We start from the raw sequence: 17,267 nt of genomic DNA, 5'->3' as shown, positions 1-17,267 counted from the left end.
GCTGCGGCGGTGACTGGTTGGCGCGGTCGCCCGCGGCGGTCTGGGCTGAATTCGCTCAGGGGGCAGCGGGGAACCCGCCGCAGCCGGGACGCGAACCCGGGTCGCCGCGCTAACCAGTCAACGAAAGGGTCCGACCCGTTAGCCAACCGGCTAGCGAGTCGACTCATTCATGATCGTTACACTTGCATCACGTGTTCTTCCAGCACTCACACCAACACACACATGCGCACCACAAGAACTGACATACTGTACTACACATTTCTGCAGGAATAACACACAACAAAGAAGGAGATGAGGAAGAAAGTACAACAACGAGCGAAGCAGCTACAACGAAAGCATAGAAATGTACGTCTGACCGGGAGTAAAACAGAGGCAACAAAGGCATGACGTTTTACCACTGTTTCACTTGGCGCCATGCCGTTCACCAGTTCACCAGTAGGTGGCGGTAATGCGCCATATCCGCCAATAGAAAGAGAATTCAAATAAAGATCGCAAGCCGGTGTAAACAGCGAAGCTTCCGAAACATACCACAGAAGGTTGTTTACACAGAATAGCCCATTCCCCCTCCCCCATTTTCTCCCCACTCTTCCGAGCCGTCCCGGTCGCCGCGTCACCACCTATGCCGATCCGGAGAGGCCTGCAGACTACCACATACCTCCTCTGATACAGGTGGAGTCGCCAGCCGCTTCTTTTCACCTGACGGTGAGGAGTTTCACCAGGGGGACGTAGTGCGTGGGAGGATCACGCTATTCGTCCCCAGCCCCCCCCCCGAACAGGCGCCCCGACCGACCAGAGGAGGCGCTAGAGCAGCGACCAGGACACACACCCACAAACGGCTTCCCACCCGCAGAAACAGCCTATAGACGCCCGAGCAAGCCGGAGGTAATAAGGGGATTCGAACCGACGATCCCCGTGCTGGTAGGCAGTGGAATAGACCGCTACGCTACCCGGACACCCCTACTTGGGGAGGGGAGGGGGGGGACAATTAGTGTGAATTGGTAATTATTGCTTTCGACTCTATTACGGTTCAGGAGGGCAGGAGACACTGCTGATACTTTCTAGGCCTTACAGAAATTGCTTAGCTGCCATATCTCGCCCTTATAGGAGTAACTTGAATTTAAGAACGGTTTTGTTCTATCCTAAATCAATGTTTATCAGGTATGATATTCATTAATTGGGACAATGTTGCAATAGCACAATTCCTATTTACTACGAAGATCAGATCCCCCCCCCCTCCGAAATGCAGTTAGGAAATATCGTTCCGGGATGGCAAACATCCCAAATGGCCTCCTAAATCAGATAGGGAAGGCTTTCATACTTACATGTTTTTGGAATCTCCAGCCAGGCCTCTAATCCTGTAGTTACTGCCTGCCAAAAGACCTCCAGCCGCCATGAGGTGATAGCCAGTGTTCTGCAAGCTAGGCACTCACCCATTGTGAAGTGTCTATGTTCACACACACTGTACGAAGTGACAAGTCTGGAAGCACAAAAATGAGACTTCGCTCATAACACCGTTGGGTCTTTCAAGAAAAGCTGAGGGGGAAGCAGAGAAAAATTAATTCCCGTCAGACTCTGATTTAAATATGCTCAGCCACAGAAGGGGTGCACGAGTCATTTTCAGGCCTAGTGTGTAAATGCAGCTCGTGAAAACTGACCTTTAGTCAGATCCCAAAAAAAAAAATCCACACTGAAAGGAGGCACTGAAGTCGTTGTCTTATTACACCACCGGCTGACTAAAGAACTGGAAAACACTTGAACAGACAGGGTATTGTTTCAACAGAGCATGGATGACCTCTCAATTTCTACACTTAATATACAATTTTAACAATTTCCGCTTCCGGTGCGGGAAGGCGGCGGCGCGAATTCACGTTTGCGGCGGCCTTGCCCGGTACCGTCCACGCAGTGTCTTTGTCCACGTCTGCGTCTAGGTCTGTCTTCATTTGATTGGCTGGGAGAGCCTGGTCTGCTGCGTCCTGTGGGCCCAGGGACCACGGCCCTGCCTGGAGCTGCGCCCGAGGAGGAAACACCCAGGGCGGTCTGACAGGACGCGGAAGTGGGTTACGCTAGGCTAGGCTAGGCTAACTGCTAGCTAGCCTACGCAGACCGGCATTCCGGCAGTCAATAGCCGCGTTAGTTAGCATGTGTGTTCTTGCAGTTTTTGGATCTGTGTTTTCGTCTTTGTGCTGCACTGCTGTGGGCTGGGGGGGGACGATATTGCGTTTCACTTCCTGTACAGGAAGTACACGTAGTGAAACGACGAATCAAGTGTTGCGGATTCCTGATGCTGAGGCCTGCACCGCAGCAAGTGTCTGCAGCTAGGGGAGCCACACAGCCAGCATTCTGCACCGGCCGTGCAATAAGTGGGTGGCAGTCCTGAGCCGCTGGTGCATGTTGACGTCTGCGGTGCGCCGTGGGCTCGAACTCTGAAGGCTTCTGTATCCCACCACGCGGGCTTGCGTTACAGGGCCGCGGTGCCTTCGAGTTTGTTCAACACGGAGGTCCCCTCGCAGGGCCGTCCAAACCAAACAGGAGCTCCGTTCTGCTCTCTGTGGGGGTCGTATAGAGGAGCACGAGCAACATGCCAGTGTGTGCGAGTGTGTGTTTGAGAGAGGGAAGGTGTGTGTCTGTGTGTGTGTGTGTGGTACACGGGTTGGTTCTGGAAATGCTCCCAGTTTAACACCTTTGTATGCCATCAGGGTGAGACATTCTGGTCGCAGGTCTCTGCAGCGGAGGTCTGATGAATGTTTGTGTGTGTGGGCTTCAGGGATGTCGGTACACCGGCTAAACCTGCTTCTTCTTCTTCTTCTTCACGCGTTCTGCAAAAGTCTGGGCTGTGAATCTGGGATAGACTCCCTGACAAGGATTTGGGTCCATGAAAAACACCCCGTGCCAGAGACAGGGTGGCAGGTCGCTCTACGGTACATGCGAGCGTGTTAGTGTAGTCTTTTTGTTTTTGCTGTCGTCAAGTCAATTCTATTTGTGTAGCCCGTTATCACAAATTATACATTTGCCTCAGGGGGCTTTACACAACATCCTGTCATTAGACCCTCTCATCAGATAAGGAACAACTCCCTAAAAATACATTTAACAGGGAGGAAAAAATAGGAAACCTCAGGAGGAGCAACAGAGGAGGATCTCTCTCTCCCAAGATGGACAACATGCAGTGGATGTTGTGTTTATACAATTTACACAATACAACATTGAAAGAGGATAACACAATTATAATGGAACTATGGGATATATGAAGAATATACACAACACTGCTATAATTAGGTTCTTGGTTCGAGCCCCGGGGTAGTCCAACCTTGGGGGTTGTCCCGGGTCGTCCTCTGTGTGGAGTTTGCATGTTCTCCCCGTGTCTGTGTGGGTTTCCTCCGGGGTCTCCGGGGTCTCCGGTTTCCTCCCACAGTCCAAAGACATGTAGGTCAGGTGAATCAGCCATACTACATTGTCCCGTGTGAATGTGTGTGTGTGTGGGCCCTGTGATGGCCTGGCGGCCTGTCCAGGGTGTCTCCCCGCCTGCCGCCCAAAGACTGCTGGGATAGGCTCCAGCATCCCCGCCACCCTGACAGCAGGATAAGAGGTTTGGATAGCGGATGGATGGATGGATGGATGGATGAGGAGGAGGATGCCAAGCAGTGTCCAGATGCCACCAGAACAGCCCCAGGACCTGAGCAACGTGACCACCATCACCATGTAGACCTGGCAGGAGGGCAGAGTACACATGCACACAGGGGAGACTCACATCACACCATTCACATACACGGGAGAAGAGACACGAAAAAACACGAGTCAACCATCGGAGGGAGAGAAGGATACCGCACTGAAACAGGACAACAACATCATATGGATTTATAAGCTATATAAAGAATGTGATGAAGGGGATGCCAAGCAGTATCCAGGTGGCGACCACCGTCTCCATGGAGACCTCGGAGGAGGACAGACTACAGGAGACTCGCATCTCACCATTAACATACACAGAAGAAGAGAAAGTAGGGATGAAACAGATATCCTGGGACAAAACAAAAACTGCGTGGGAGAGGGATTTGGGTGTAGAGCTTTCTGAAGAGGCGTGGTGGGACAACTTAACTCGGGACAACGTGGTCCTTGGGCCCACTGGACCCAAGGGCCACGGCCCTGCCTGGAGCTGCACCCGAAGAGGACACACCAAGGGCAGTCTGACAGGACGCGGAAGCGGGGCAGGCTAAGCTAGCTGCTGGCCCATGCAGACCAGCAGTTCTGACAGCCACCCTGGCTGGCGTTCTTTCCCTTGGACAGTGATGGTTGCGCTGCTGTGGGCTGGGGGAGACAATATTTCATGGACATGAAATGAAATGACAGTGTTCCTGATTCCCCAGCAGCCCTGTATTCTGAGAGCGCAGCGCTCGAGATGGAATGTACGCTTTAAGGAGATCAGACATGTATAATGGGGCAAGGCCATTCAGCAGCTGGTAGTCCCATCTAACATGGATAGGAAGCCAACGAAGGGAGGCAAGAATTGGTGTGTTATACTTGGAGGGTGGTCGGTAGTGTGAATGGGAAGGATGGACCAGCAGGCAGGAGTTGACGTCCAGAAAATAAATAAATAAATAAATAAAAAGAAATATATATATAATTCAGATCGGCCACAAAAAGATAGCCACAAAGAAAAACATGTCAACCACGGTATCTTCTAAAAAAAAAAAAAATGGTGGAAAATTCCTCTCAATGTACAAAACACTGATCCTCTCCACTGTCCCGAAGAGGGACAAACACAGACCGACATTTTGCCGTCTTCGCACACCTTTTATACCCTGTCACCTGCTGCCTGTGGCCAATCAGCGAGGGCCTCTGTAATGAATACCAATTTGACACAGGTGGCATCAAATCTCCCCTCAGTTGGTGCTCCTTTGTATTAAAGCCATTTCAGAGGGGCAGTACACTTCTTTAAGGTCAGGCAGGTCAGAAAATTAAAGTCCCCCTGTAGAGGAAACCCGGATGAGCGAAGACTAAGAGCAAGTAAGCAAGCATGTCACAAACATTACCAGATACATGACTGTTGATCAGATGATGATGATCAGATGCATGTACTTCACATACAGGGGGCAGTACTCTAAGCAGAAGCATGGGTGTGCTATGGGTTCTCCGGTTTCACCTATAGACAAGTTTACGCGGCACTTCCGGTCCATTTCCGCATTCGGGCCGTCATATGCTTTTCTTTTCCGGTGTAACGAGTAGCTACCTAGTTACCACAGTTCAGGGAAAGGGGTTTTCTTTGGTTGGCTTTTTGGCAACGAAGTGATAGGAACAAACAAAGATGTTTTTCGGCGGTTTTTCCAAATTCAAAGCCTTCAACCACATCAGTGATTCGAAATCTGCTGTTGGTTTTCTGTGGAAGGAAAACAGTGGGATGCAGGGACATTGCGGTTTTGCGGCCGGTCGATGGGCAACACACTCTCTATCCAACCACTCAGTCGGGCATTTCCATGTATTAGTACAGCAACGCACTGCACAATGTGTCCCTGAACCATTTGTTGATTTTCTAATGTCCATTTTTAATCTTTAATGTTGTCGAAGATATCGCAGACCCAGGCTTGCATGTTTACATCCGGCTACGGATGTTTAGATCGGAAGAACAATGCACCCACCCCGGCGCCCTAGGTAAGGGCGGGAAAACTCATCTATAGTGGCCAACATGTATGTGGAGGAAGTGGGAAAAAGGGCTCTGATGTCCTATCCATGGACACCCCCCTAACCACTGGTTCAGATTTATGGACGACACCTGGGTTAAAATTAAATCTCTGGGCGTACCACAGTTCACTGACCACATTAACTCAGTGGACAACCACATCAAGTTCACCAGGGAGGATGTGAAAAATGACGGGTTAGCCTTCTTAGACTGAAATTGCAATTGGTGATGGGGGACATTTGACTGTTGATGCTTACTGTAAACCAACACAAACTGATCAGTACTTACGGTTTGACTCTCATCATCCACCGGAGCACAAACTAGGAGTCATCAGGACGCTGGACCACCGAGCTGACAACGTCCCCACCTACACAGCAGCTGGGGAAGGGGAGAAATCCCACATTAAACAGGCCCTGGTTAAGTGTGGTTATCCCAACTGGGCATTTGTCAAAGCCAGGAAGACGCCCAAACAGTGCCCCAGCCGATCGAAGAGAGGAGAAGGACAACAGCTGTCTAAGCATAAACCAGTGGTGATTCCGTATGTGGCGGGAGTGTCGAAACAGTTGAGATGCGTATTTTCCAAACACCGCTTCTTAGATGCTTTCAAATCCCAAAATACGCTGTGCCAGAAATTGGTCCAACCCAAGGATCGGGTCCTCCGGCACAGACAGAGCAATATAGCGTATGCTGTTAAGTGCTGGGAGGGTTGCCATGACTTGTACATCGGGGAAACCAAACAGACGCTGGCGAAGGAGATGGCACAACACAGGAGAGCTAACATGTCAGGTCAGGACTCCATAGTCTACACCATCTACAGGCCAGTGGCCACTCTTTCAAGGATGAGGATGTGCACATCCTTGATAGAGAGGAATGCTGGTTTGAATGGGGAGTCAAAGAGGCCATCTATGTGAAGAGGGAACGACCATCCCTGAACCGAGAGGGGGGCCTAAGATTACATCTGTCGCCATATTACAATGCTGTGATCGCAACTATTCCCCGATTCTCTGTGGCCATTGTAAGTCTAGTTAATAGTCATGGCAATTTGCATAGGAAACTGATCGTTGGTTCGGTCATTATGCAACTGCGCTGTTTATAAGGTTGGGGGACACCTGCAGTCAGTTGAGACTGAAGAAGCCTCTTATAGATGAGTGATAAAACATTTCTCACAATAAACGTGTCCAGATGAACTGATTCAACTTTCTGTTACCAGCATTTCAGTTTTATATACATTTAAAAGCAGGAAATTTGGTGACATCCAATTTTTCACAGCAGCCAAGCAGGCCTCTAAATTAATCATTTGGGTATGACCATCAGCCCTTATAGGCACATACAGCTAAGTATCATCCACATTGCAATGGAAATGTATTCCATGACTGCAATTTGGCCAAGAGGCGAAATATAAAGAGAGAAGAGGTGCAACTGAATCGAGGAGACTAGAGAGAGCCACATTTAAGTCACCAGTGAGATTTTCAACAGATTCAGTCTCTATGGTGAAAGGATTCAAGCAGCTTCTGGCTAAATGTCGCTACAGCGGATGGACCAATGTGGCGAGTTGCAATTACATCTGTGCCGACATTAACAGGACAGGCCAATAATGCTTTAAATTTGATGAGAAAATGATCTGACAAAGCAGATTTGTTTGGCGGGACAGTCAGCTCATAAACAGCTATCTCTTCAGAAAAAAAACATTATGCATGTTACCACTGCAAAGAGTCGACTCTTGAACAAACTAAGCGAACCCACAAGGATCAACAAGTGCCAGAAAGGCTTTACTTAGAGGATCGCCAGCCTTATTCAGATGAATATTGAAGTCACCAGGAATTAGAATGTCATCAGAATGAGGAACAAGACCTGAGACAAATTCTCCAAAAAATAGTGAGTAAGGGCCAGGAGGTCGATAGAGTATCAGAATGTGGACTGAGCAGAGTCTGTTCATGGCTGAGGGACACATACTTAGAATAAGAGCCTCAAAAGATTTGAATTTAGATTGAAGTTTAGAATTTAAATTGAAAATAGATTTAAGTATTAAGGCGACGTCCCTCACCTGTAGGTCAGTTTTGCTTTGAGCCCTGCCGATATTTTATGGCTGGATAAAAAACATCATCCTGGAAGAGGGGTCACATCAATATAAAACCTAACCCAACCCTATTCATAGCATTACAGGACAAATGTGTGAAAGCCCAAATCACATGAACAAAAACTGTTCTTTTATCACTTATTTACTCAAAAACCAACAATATAACTGAACATCTCCTTGAGTCTGGGCCTCATTTGACACACATGGAAACAGATCAAAGTAAATAAATAAAAGCAATACAGAAATAATATCAATGCATTTGTAAATTGTATTCTATAACTTTAAGGACACCGACAAGCATGGGCGCAAGTCCATGAATACTGGGATGGCTTCCAGCCAGCGCTTTACCTGTGCACCTGTCCATGGGGTTGGTGGTTGTGTCAGGAAGGGCATCCGACATCAAATTTTGCCTAGACCATACCGGGCTGGTCGAGGCCCGGGTTAACAACAACCGCCATTAGTGCTGTGCCCTCACGGGGTACCGATGGAAACTATAAAATTCGATGTGGCGACCCCTGAGGAACAGGGAACAAGCCGAAATAAGATTCTGTAAGTTTAACAAGTAAGAAGCAAATACAGTATAGAATACAATCTAAAGCAATTATATAACATTTACAGTTATCCATCTAGCAGACACTTTTATCCAAAGCCACTTACAAGAGTCAGAAGTTATCAGTGTAATATATGGAGAAGTAGTGGTAGTACAGTTACTATTGAATGATCATATCATCGTAGTACTGTATAAAGTAGTAATAGTGCATTTGCGACATAGTATTTAAATTATAGCCAAGAGTTCATACTATATATATATATAAAATCCAGTAAGTAAATTCTTTATGAGACAGTACAAGCCTGTTTCATGCCATAAGCAATCATCAGCTGCCATGGCATGAAGCAGGCTTGTACTGTCTCATAAAGAATTTACTTGACTCACTGGATTATTTTGCTCCTCATTTGTTGAGCGCTTTCCCTACCGTTGAGTGTTTCTTTTAACAAAGTCATATATACACACACACACACACACACACACATACACATACACAGGGGTGGCACGGTGGCGCTGTGGTTAACACTGTCGCCTCACAGCAAGAAGGTCCTGGGTTCGAACCTTGGGGTCGTCCTCTGTGTGGAATTTACATGTTCTGCCCATGTCTGCGGTGGGTTTTGAAAACAACAGCTGTGCCTGCGAAGGTTTTCCGTGCAACTCAAACTACGGCAAGTCTACAGGATAAACTAGTTCGCGCAGTCAACACTGTCAACTCTCTTAAAGGGGCATACTGAATAGACGGGTTTCCTGTTTACAAACATTACTGGGTGCGTGCGCAGCCAGGGGGCAAAACCGCTTTGGTAGCTCTCAAAAGATTATGCATCTCATAATCTTTTGAGAGCTACCAAAGCGGTTCAACAATGAAAATGTTCAACATTCGGTTGAACATTTTCAACCATTTTGGACCATTGGACCATTTTCAGTCAAGTTGAACATTTTCAACCATTTTGGACCATTGGACCATTTTCAGTCAAGTTGAACATTTTCCACCCATCCTTTTGGCGGTTTGTGCAGTTTATTGCACAACAACTGTGCGTCATCGCCGCTGTATCTGAGCTCTATCTTGGTTAAAATCTCTGCGCTGTAACTGCTTTCTGCCCCCTAGTTGCGCACACATCTCTGTGATGATGTTGCACGGAAACCCTCCTATAACACTGTGTCCCTTTAAGCAGTACCACAACTTCTAAGGTCTTGAACACACCCTAGGGGGAGCCTCTTGTAGCCACCCTTACCTCCACTTTCCGGACCCTGTTGTCTTGACCAGGAAAAGCATTTACAATAAGTCCCGTAGGCAATTCATTCCTTTTGGCCTGGCTAACCTTCAGGAGGACAATATCTCCAATTTGCAGGTTAGATTGGTCTGCTTGCCATTTACTCTTTGGCTGTAACTATCATCTCCAGAAAGAATCAGCAAGGCTCTGGACATGCTTCCACTGACTGCGGTAGAGATCCTTAAGGTCAAGGTCTCCTGAAGGAGTGGACACAGAGTCGATCTTCTTCTGTGTTAAAAGCGTGGCAGGAGTGAGTACAGTGGGCATGTCTGGATCTGATGACACGGGAACTATTGGCCGTGCATTCCTTATGGCAGTGACTCCTGCTATCAGTATGATGAGGCCTTCATGTGAAAGACTAGGCGAGTCCACCTTGAGCAACATCACATCTAAAATGCAGTGAGAAACCTCTATCATTCTTTCCCACAATCCTCCCATGTTTGAAGAGTTTGGCAGATTGAAATCCCAAGTAAAGTCCTGTTTTTTGAGGTAAGACTGAAGCTCTGCATTTTCTATTGTTATTCCAAGTTCTTTGCAGGCACCAACAAAGTTCATCCCATGGTCTGACTGAAAGAGCTTTACTGGACCCCTGATTGCAGTGAGTCTTCTAAGCACATTTATGAAGCTTGACGTAGATATAGACTCAACTACCTCTATATGTACTGTTCTTGTGGCCAAACAGGTAAACCTGATGGCTCAGTGCTTGCTTTCTAAGAGGCCTCCTCTGGTACGGCGAGCACAGACAGTCCATGGCCCAAATATGTCTAATCCAACATGTGTGAATGGAGGGGCTTGGGTGAGACGATCAGCAGGTAAATTGGATGTTTTTTGTTTTTCCATGTTTCCTCTTAACTTCCGACAGGTGACACACTTGTGGATGACGCTCGATACCACTCTCTTTCCTCCCCGGGTCTACAGCCCCGCAGACCTGACAGACCCTACAGTGATGTGCCTACCCTGGTGTGTGACTCATTCATGGTAATACTGTACCAAAAATTTAGCAATGTGGTGGTTTTTAGGGATGATTATTGAATGTTTCTCTTACCAAGAAAGTGCAGCTGATTTCACGTGGCCACCAATCCTCACCACACCATCTGTATACAGGATGGGACCCAGCTTTCTGAGAGGGCTGTGATTTGAAGCAATCCCTCCTTTGGACAGGCTCTTGATTTCTTCTTTGAAGGCCTCATGCTGAACACTCCGGACAATTACTGTTCTCGCCTGTATAAACACATCTGCTTTTGGAATATCTCCCGCCAGAGCTCTATAACAGGATCTGACTTCCTGAATGAGTTTGGCTAATCCATGCGTAAGGAGCTTCCAGCTGGAAAAATGCTCGAATCTATGTCAACCAAGCAAGGCTTCTGAAGCTTTTGTAGCAAAAGTTGTAATTTTTGGATGCACATCTGCATCCAAGTCTGGTTCAACTAGCTCAACGGACTTTTGCTGAGGAGGTGTAGCTCCATCATCCTTTTTCAGAAAGGAGTGTCCTGAAAACCAATTCCTATCTCCTAAAAGTGTAGCTGACACAGGCTATGTACCATGGTCTGCAGGATTGTGTTCCATGCTGAAGTGCTACTGTTCAGGATGTGTTAACTTCTGGATGTATGTGACTTTGTTAATGACATACACATAGAACTTCTGGTTGGTGTTGTAAATATAGCCCAACACAACTCTACTGTCAGTGTAGAACGTCACTGTGAATTTTAATATCTAGCTCATCCACTAACATGTTGGCTAGTTCGACTGCCAGCCTGACTGCACAAAGCTCCAGACGGGGCACAGTATGGGGGTGACATGGTGCTAATTTGGATTTCCCCATGCAGAATCCAACATGAACAGGTCCCTTGTCATGGACTGCTCTGAGGTAGGCCACCGTGGTGGGTGCATCGGAAAACATACATAGTTCCCTGTGCTGTGTGGAGATCAAGGAAACAGGTAAGTATGACCTTGGAATCTGAAGTTGCCCAAGTGCCATGAGTGAGTCTTTCCAATGCTTCCAATGTGTCTCTTTTTCAGCAGGCAATGGGGCATGCCATTCATAGTGCCCAGTGGAATGCTCTCTGACCAGAGCCTTGCCTTGTGCTGTTATTAGAGCCACAAAACCCAACAGGTCGAATAGGCTGTTGTCTGTTGACAGAATACCCCTCTGAGTGAACGGCTTCTCCTCATTAGAGACGAAGAAGGTAAAGCTGTCAGTTTGAAGGTTCCAGTCGAGCTCAAGCTTCTCTGCAGGGGTAGGGACTGTACACCTAGTTCTAGGTCTTTCAGCTCTTTAGCACGTTCCCCAGGTGGAAACACTCCCATCACTGTATTATGACTGGAAGCTATCTTGTGCAGTCAAATGTTTGAGTCAGCTAACATTTCTTTTGTCTTTTTCAGGACGTGAATCGTGTCGTTGCCAGTGGACAATGAGGCTAAGTCTGTCGTCAACATAAAAGTTCCTTAAGATGAATTGCTTTGCCTCCATGCCATACTCTTCCTATCCTTGTAAGGCAGCTCTTTTCAAGCCATATGTTGCAAGAGCTGGAGAGGGGCTATTGCCAAACACATGGATGGTCATGCAGTACTCTGCGATCATTTTGGCAGGGCCATTGTCCTTAAACCAGAGGAAATGTAAGAAATTGCGGTGTTCCTCACAGACTTTGAAGCAGTCGAGCATTTGCTCTGCGTCCCCTGCCACAGCAACAGGTTCATTAAGGGAGACGCCATCCTGCTTGGCGCTGGACTGGAAAACTGCTTGTATCTGGCCAGGCTTGCGCAGATGATAAACTCCAAAGTTTGGTAAGTAACAACACTCTTGACACAACACTCGCTTTCACATTAACAAACACCGAATCATAAATTGCTATACAAACACACATCAACATGTGCTGGGATTACCATTAATTAGCAGCTACAGCCGCCTAACGATTAGTGCAAATGCTAACTTCACGTTGGAAAAGCCATAGACAAGATAATGTGATTGGCATTGTTATCGTCTTTCAGTTTACCACACAAACTAGTAACTTTTCCATATAACTATCACAGATGAGTGTCACAAAAAGGTAAGTATTTAAATCAAATATTACATATTACTTACAGAAATATATGCGTTAGGGTTCAGGCAGAGAAAAATGAACAGAGGAGAAAGAACAACAGCTGTGCTTGCAAAGCGTTTTCTACATCGATAAACAGTTTCACACAGTCAGCACTGCCAACGCTTATGGCAATAAAAGACGAATAATTGTAATACTAACTTCAGTTATATAGCACTTTCCTAAAGCAGTGCTACAAAGAAGAAGAAAGCCACTTTATTTTGTCATTGTACAGGTTACAGTGAATGTGTTCTCTGTATTTAACCCATCCTATTGTATAGAAGCAGTGGGCAGCTGCAGCGCCCGGGGACCAACTCCAGTTCTTCTTTCCATTGCCTTGCTCAGGGGCACAGGCAGGAGTATTAACTCTAACATGCTTGTCTTTTTGATGGTGGGAGGAAACCGGAGCACCCGGAGGAAACCCAAGCAGATACGGGGAGAACATACAAACTCCACACAGAGAGGACCTGGGACGGCCTGGGGTTCGAACCCAGGACCTTCTTGCTGTGAGGCAACAGTGCTAATCACTGGGCCGCCCATAAAAATGTCTTGTTCTGATTCTGATATGTCAAGTCAAGTGCATTTACACTTTCAAGAAGATCAACACTGGTCAAATATAATAGCCTAAGAAGGATATAATGGAGTAAAAATAACTAAAATATGAGATTAGGTACATTTAAAATCAACAGTACAGAGAAATTAGGAGGGATACAACTGGGAAATCAGTCTATACCTGTTACTGGTTGAGATATGCAACGGTTGGCCTCCACCTCCTTATAAAAATATCCAGTTTTGATGGCAACTGGGCAGTCATGTGCTACATTGTGTGCGTGTGTATTTGCTTTAGTTTTTGTGTCCACAAGCAAAAGCTGTTTTAGGACGTTCGGGATCCTGTGCAGGCTTAAAGAAACCTTCAGGTCAATCTCAACCGGTCACAGTCACGGCTTATCCACGGCTAAGGTGAGGCTCTCCGAGGCACTTCAAAATTGTGGTTGGCATTGTTTTGCGATTCTGCCGCGAGGGTCTCTATTTTGACTGACATATGCATTCCATTAATGCCTGCGGGTGCCAGAGAATGTGCCCTTGTTGTTTCAGCAGTTAAACTGATACCAGCTAGACCCAGCAGACGAAGATCCAGTAAAACACTGACTCGACTACAAGCGGGGGTCTGGGGAGGGCAGGCCGGTTGCAGACACTCCTGACCTAACAAGGAGACATGGGCTGAGGAATAACAGTGTCATCTACCCTGCACCGTGTGTGTGTGTGTGTGTGTGTGTGAAAAAGCAGGCATGTGTTTATACGTATGTGACTATGGAGACTATAGTTATGCTTGGGGGTGTAACTCTGTGACCCATTCGCATGGTTAATAAAACATTCATGGAGGCTAGAGGAATGCTATGAAGTGTGAATGTGTGTGTGTGTGTGTGTGTGCGCGTGTGTGTGGGTTCTTCTGTCTGTGATGTTGGGCCTCCTGCAGCGCCCCCATGGAGTGCACCATTCTGTCTGCAGACAAAGGCCTGGCTGTTCCCCCCCACATCAACCGTGGACTGCTCCAACGCTGCCGCCCGCTCGCGGCCCAGCAAACCAAATATTTCCCTTCCTGCGCTGAATTTGTCTCAACAAATAGTTTTTGTGTTTGGCGCTTTCTTTCTCCTCCGGTTCGAAGGAGAAACTCCCGAAACCGCAGGTGGTCACTGGATCTCAGTGAAAGGTGAAAATCGGTCGACATGGCACCTCATGTCACGGCCATGGAGAGTCAAAACAAATCGAATCAAGTCAAGTTTATTTACCTAAGTCACCGCCGCGGTCTCAGAGGGCTTTCCGTTCACACGGCGAGCAAGCGGTAGATACAGTAGACGACAATGGACTTGTCATCTACTCCGGTGTCCTTGTGCTTCATTCACAAGGAATCCGGGAGACGGCAAACGGCAGTTGGCAGGTTGGTTAAAAAAAACCAACTACATAGGTTGCTATGGTGATGGTGTATTGTTTACAGAGAAAAATAAATCAAATTGTGCAAACGTGTTTTGTCCCCCGTGCATAGCTGTAGTCCACTGACTTCCGGTTTCTACTGCAGCGGTCACACCAGTTTCCTGTTTGTTGGCGGCGTGCGCTATCGACAACGGCATCTTTTTCGCGATGCCTGCAAGCTTTGCCACGCGACATTTATCCATGTTACACCCACGATTATCGGGATGAGCATCTTTACCCTCATAACTGTGGACGTAACTTGTTATGTACAACTTTAAAACGTTTCACCCGTGTGCTGGCAGGTGCAGGTGAAAGTTCGTCGACAATTCTGTGCACGTCGTTGACATTTATCCGTGGTAAATCTCGCAGGCGTCGCGAGAAATATGCTATCGTCAACAAACAGGAAACTGGTATGACCGCTGCAGTAGAAACCGGAAGTCAGCGAACTGCAGTTACGCATTTCAACCGCCATCTTTTCTGGTTTGTGATGTGCTACGTAAGACCCGGTTGCAACACTACGTCACAATACGTACGTGTCAGAGGACACGTTTTTGCGAGAGCGAAATACGTGTATATGGACACGTATTAGTTGCCACTGGGGCCGCAATCCCGTCTTCTGGCCACTGGGGGCGCAATCCTGTCTTCTAGGTCTTGGCGACTCACATATTAAGAACATTCGCTTTCGCTTCGCATCGCTCCGCCATCTTTGTTCAATATTTTTGACATTCTATTGCGTCACGACCATGGTCATGACAGACCTAGTAGGCTACAGGGCGCCCCTAGCGGCATGTGTGAGATACGTGTCAATGAACACGTATAGGTGACTTGCAGAAGCGTGTCCATAGACACGTAAAGAGGAGGCGACCGGTCTGCGAAGGAAGGGTTCCTCTTTCTGGATGGGTAAGTGTGCAATAGACGCCGAATGGACAAGACAGATAATGCGGTAACAGATTAAAAAAAAAAATTAATAAAACTCTTATTGAAAGCACTTCGCTCAGCGATAACGAAAGGACGCAAACACAGAGAAGTGGAAGACGGGATGTCCGGCTGTCAGGACACAAATCAGGATGTCCCCGAAAAATGCTCCTCTCAGCCATACCAGAGAATGGGTTGTTCTCGATCACGTGACTTTCTCGTTGCCAACGAACAGCTCCGCCATGTTGGAGGACAGCTGGACCTCAGCAACCACCGTTTACACCAGGGGTCCCCAATTACTTTTCATAGCGGGCCACTTTTAAAACCACGGGCCACTCAACCTCCAGCAGCATGCTGTTCGTTAAGTTTGTTTTGGTGTCGATACGTTGCAGGCATTATAATTTAAACAGAGATTTTTCATCTATTTTTCGATATATTACTAGTCTTACTTTTACTAAGAAATTAATTATTTTATTTTATTTTGGTAGGGAAATAAAAAAAATTCTTCCTTCTGGCATTTCTCAAAAAATTCTCGCGGACCGTAAATCAACCCGTCACGGGCCGGACGTGGCCCGCGGGCCGCCTATTGGGGACCCCTGGTTTACACTGAAGTGCTCACTCTCAGCGCAGAAATTAACCGCTGTAAAATATCGAACCACGATACCAATTCTACATGAATCAAACCTTGGGGCAAACTCTGTCCACTCTGACTGTTTAGAAAACGTTTAGCATCGCGCAGTGAGGGCGGCACAATATCCCAATGGTAGAGGCTAGTTCCCATCGACGCAGAGAACGGCAATGGAGTAGAGAACGGTCGACTGAGCATGCGCGAAATGCCTCTACCATGCCTCCACACGCCCCGCGTAGCATCCATGCGCTAAGGTTCTAGGAAGACCCGCCCCTACTCTGCGTCTGATTAGCTAACTTTAACCCTAACCCTAACCTACCCAAACAACGGAGGCAACGAGTACTTGCGCATGCTCAGTTGACCGCTCTCTGCATCGACAGGAACTAGCCTCTACCAATATCCCGTGGATTGGAGGCGTTGTCCTCCAACATGGCGGATGTGTTGCCGTCACGTGATATGTGACGTAATACGGAAACAATCCATACAGGGCCTCTCTGGGAATATTAGCTCCGGTTTAATTGGCACGTGACTTTTTCATTTTGGTCCAATTTTGTCTTCACCGACTTAGCAGCGATGCGGAGAGACTTGTGCTCGAGTCATTGCGGACTGATTCCGGATCACTAGTGTTTTCTTGCTGAGCATACTGCCAGCCACCTGGCCAGGGAGCTGATCAGTGATTTAGGAAATAATGTCACGTGTGTGTCTGTGCTAGAGTGTGTGTGTGTGAGTGATTGTGTTTGGGTGGATTGCAGTGTGTGTGTGTGTGTATGAAGCATTTTCACAAGAGTGACATTTTTACCCTGGACTGACAGGCTTTTGTCCCATGCCCTGCATCATCAGTGACCACTCACATTATCCACCACTAAAAATGTTAACGTTGTTCTATGTGCTTCAGCGACCAAGTAATGGCTGGCAATTTTCACTGGTGTAAATTCACGTTCACTAATGAATGTCATCGTCTGTGTGTGTGTGTGTGAGCGTGCATTTTCATGTGCATGGCAATAAATCTTGCTAAGCGTTACTGCCTCCCCCCATCTTTCTACTCTTTAGCAGCGTAGACATTTTCTCAGTAGACAGTAACCACTTCCATTTTGACACGGCGTATGTCCAGTT

The sequence above is a fragment of the Lampris incognitus genome, chromosome 13, assembly GCF_029633865.1.
Source record: "Lampris incognitus isolate fLamInc1 chromosome 13, fLamInc1.hap2, whole genome shotgun sequence".
NCBI classification, from domain to species: domain Eukaryota; kingdom Metazoa; phylum Chordata; class Actinopteri; order Lampriformes; family Lampridae; genus Lampris; species Lampris incognitus.
Note: the sequence above shows the minus strand (reverse complement) of the source record.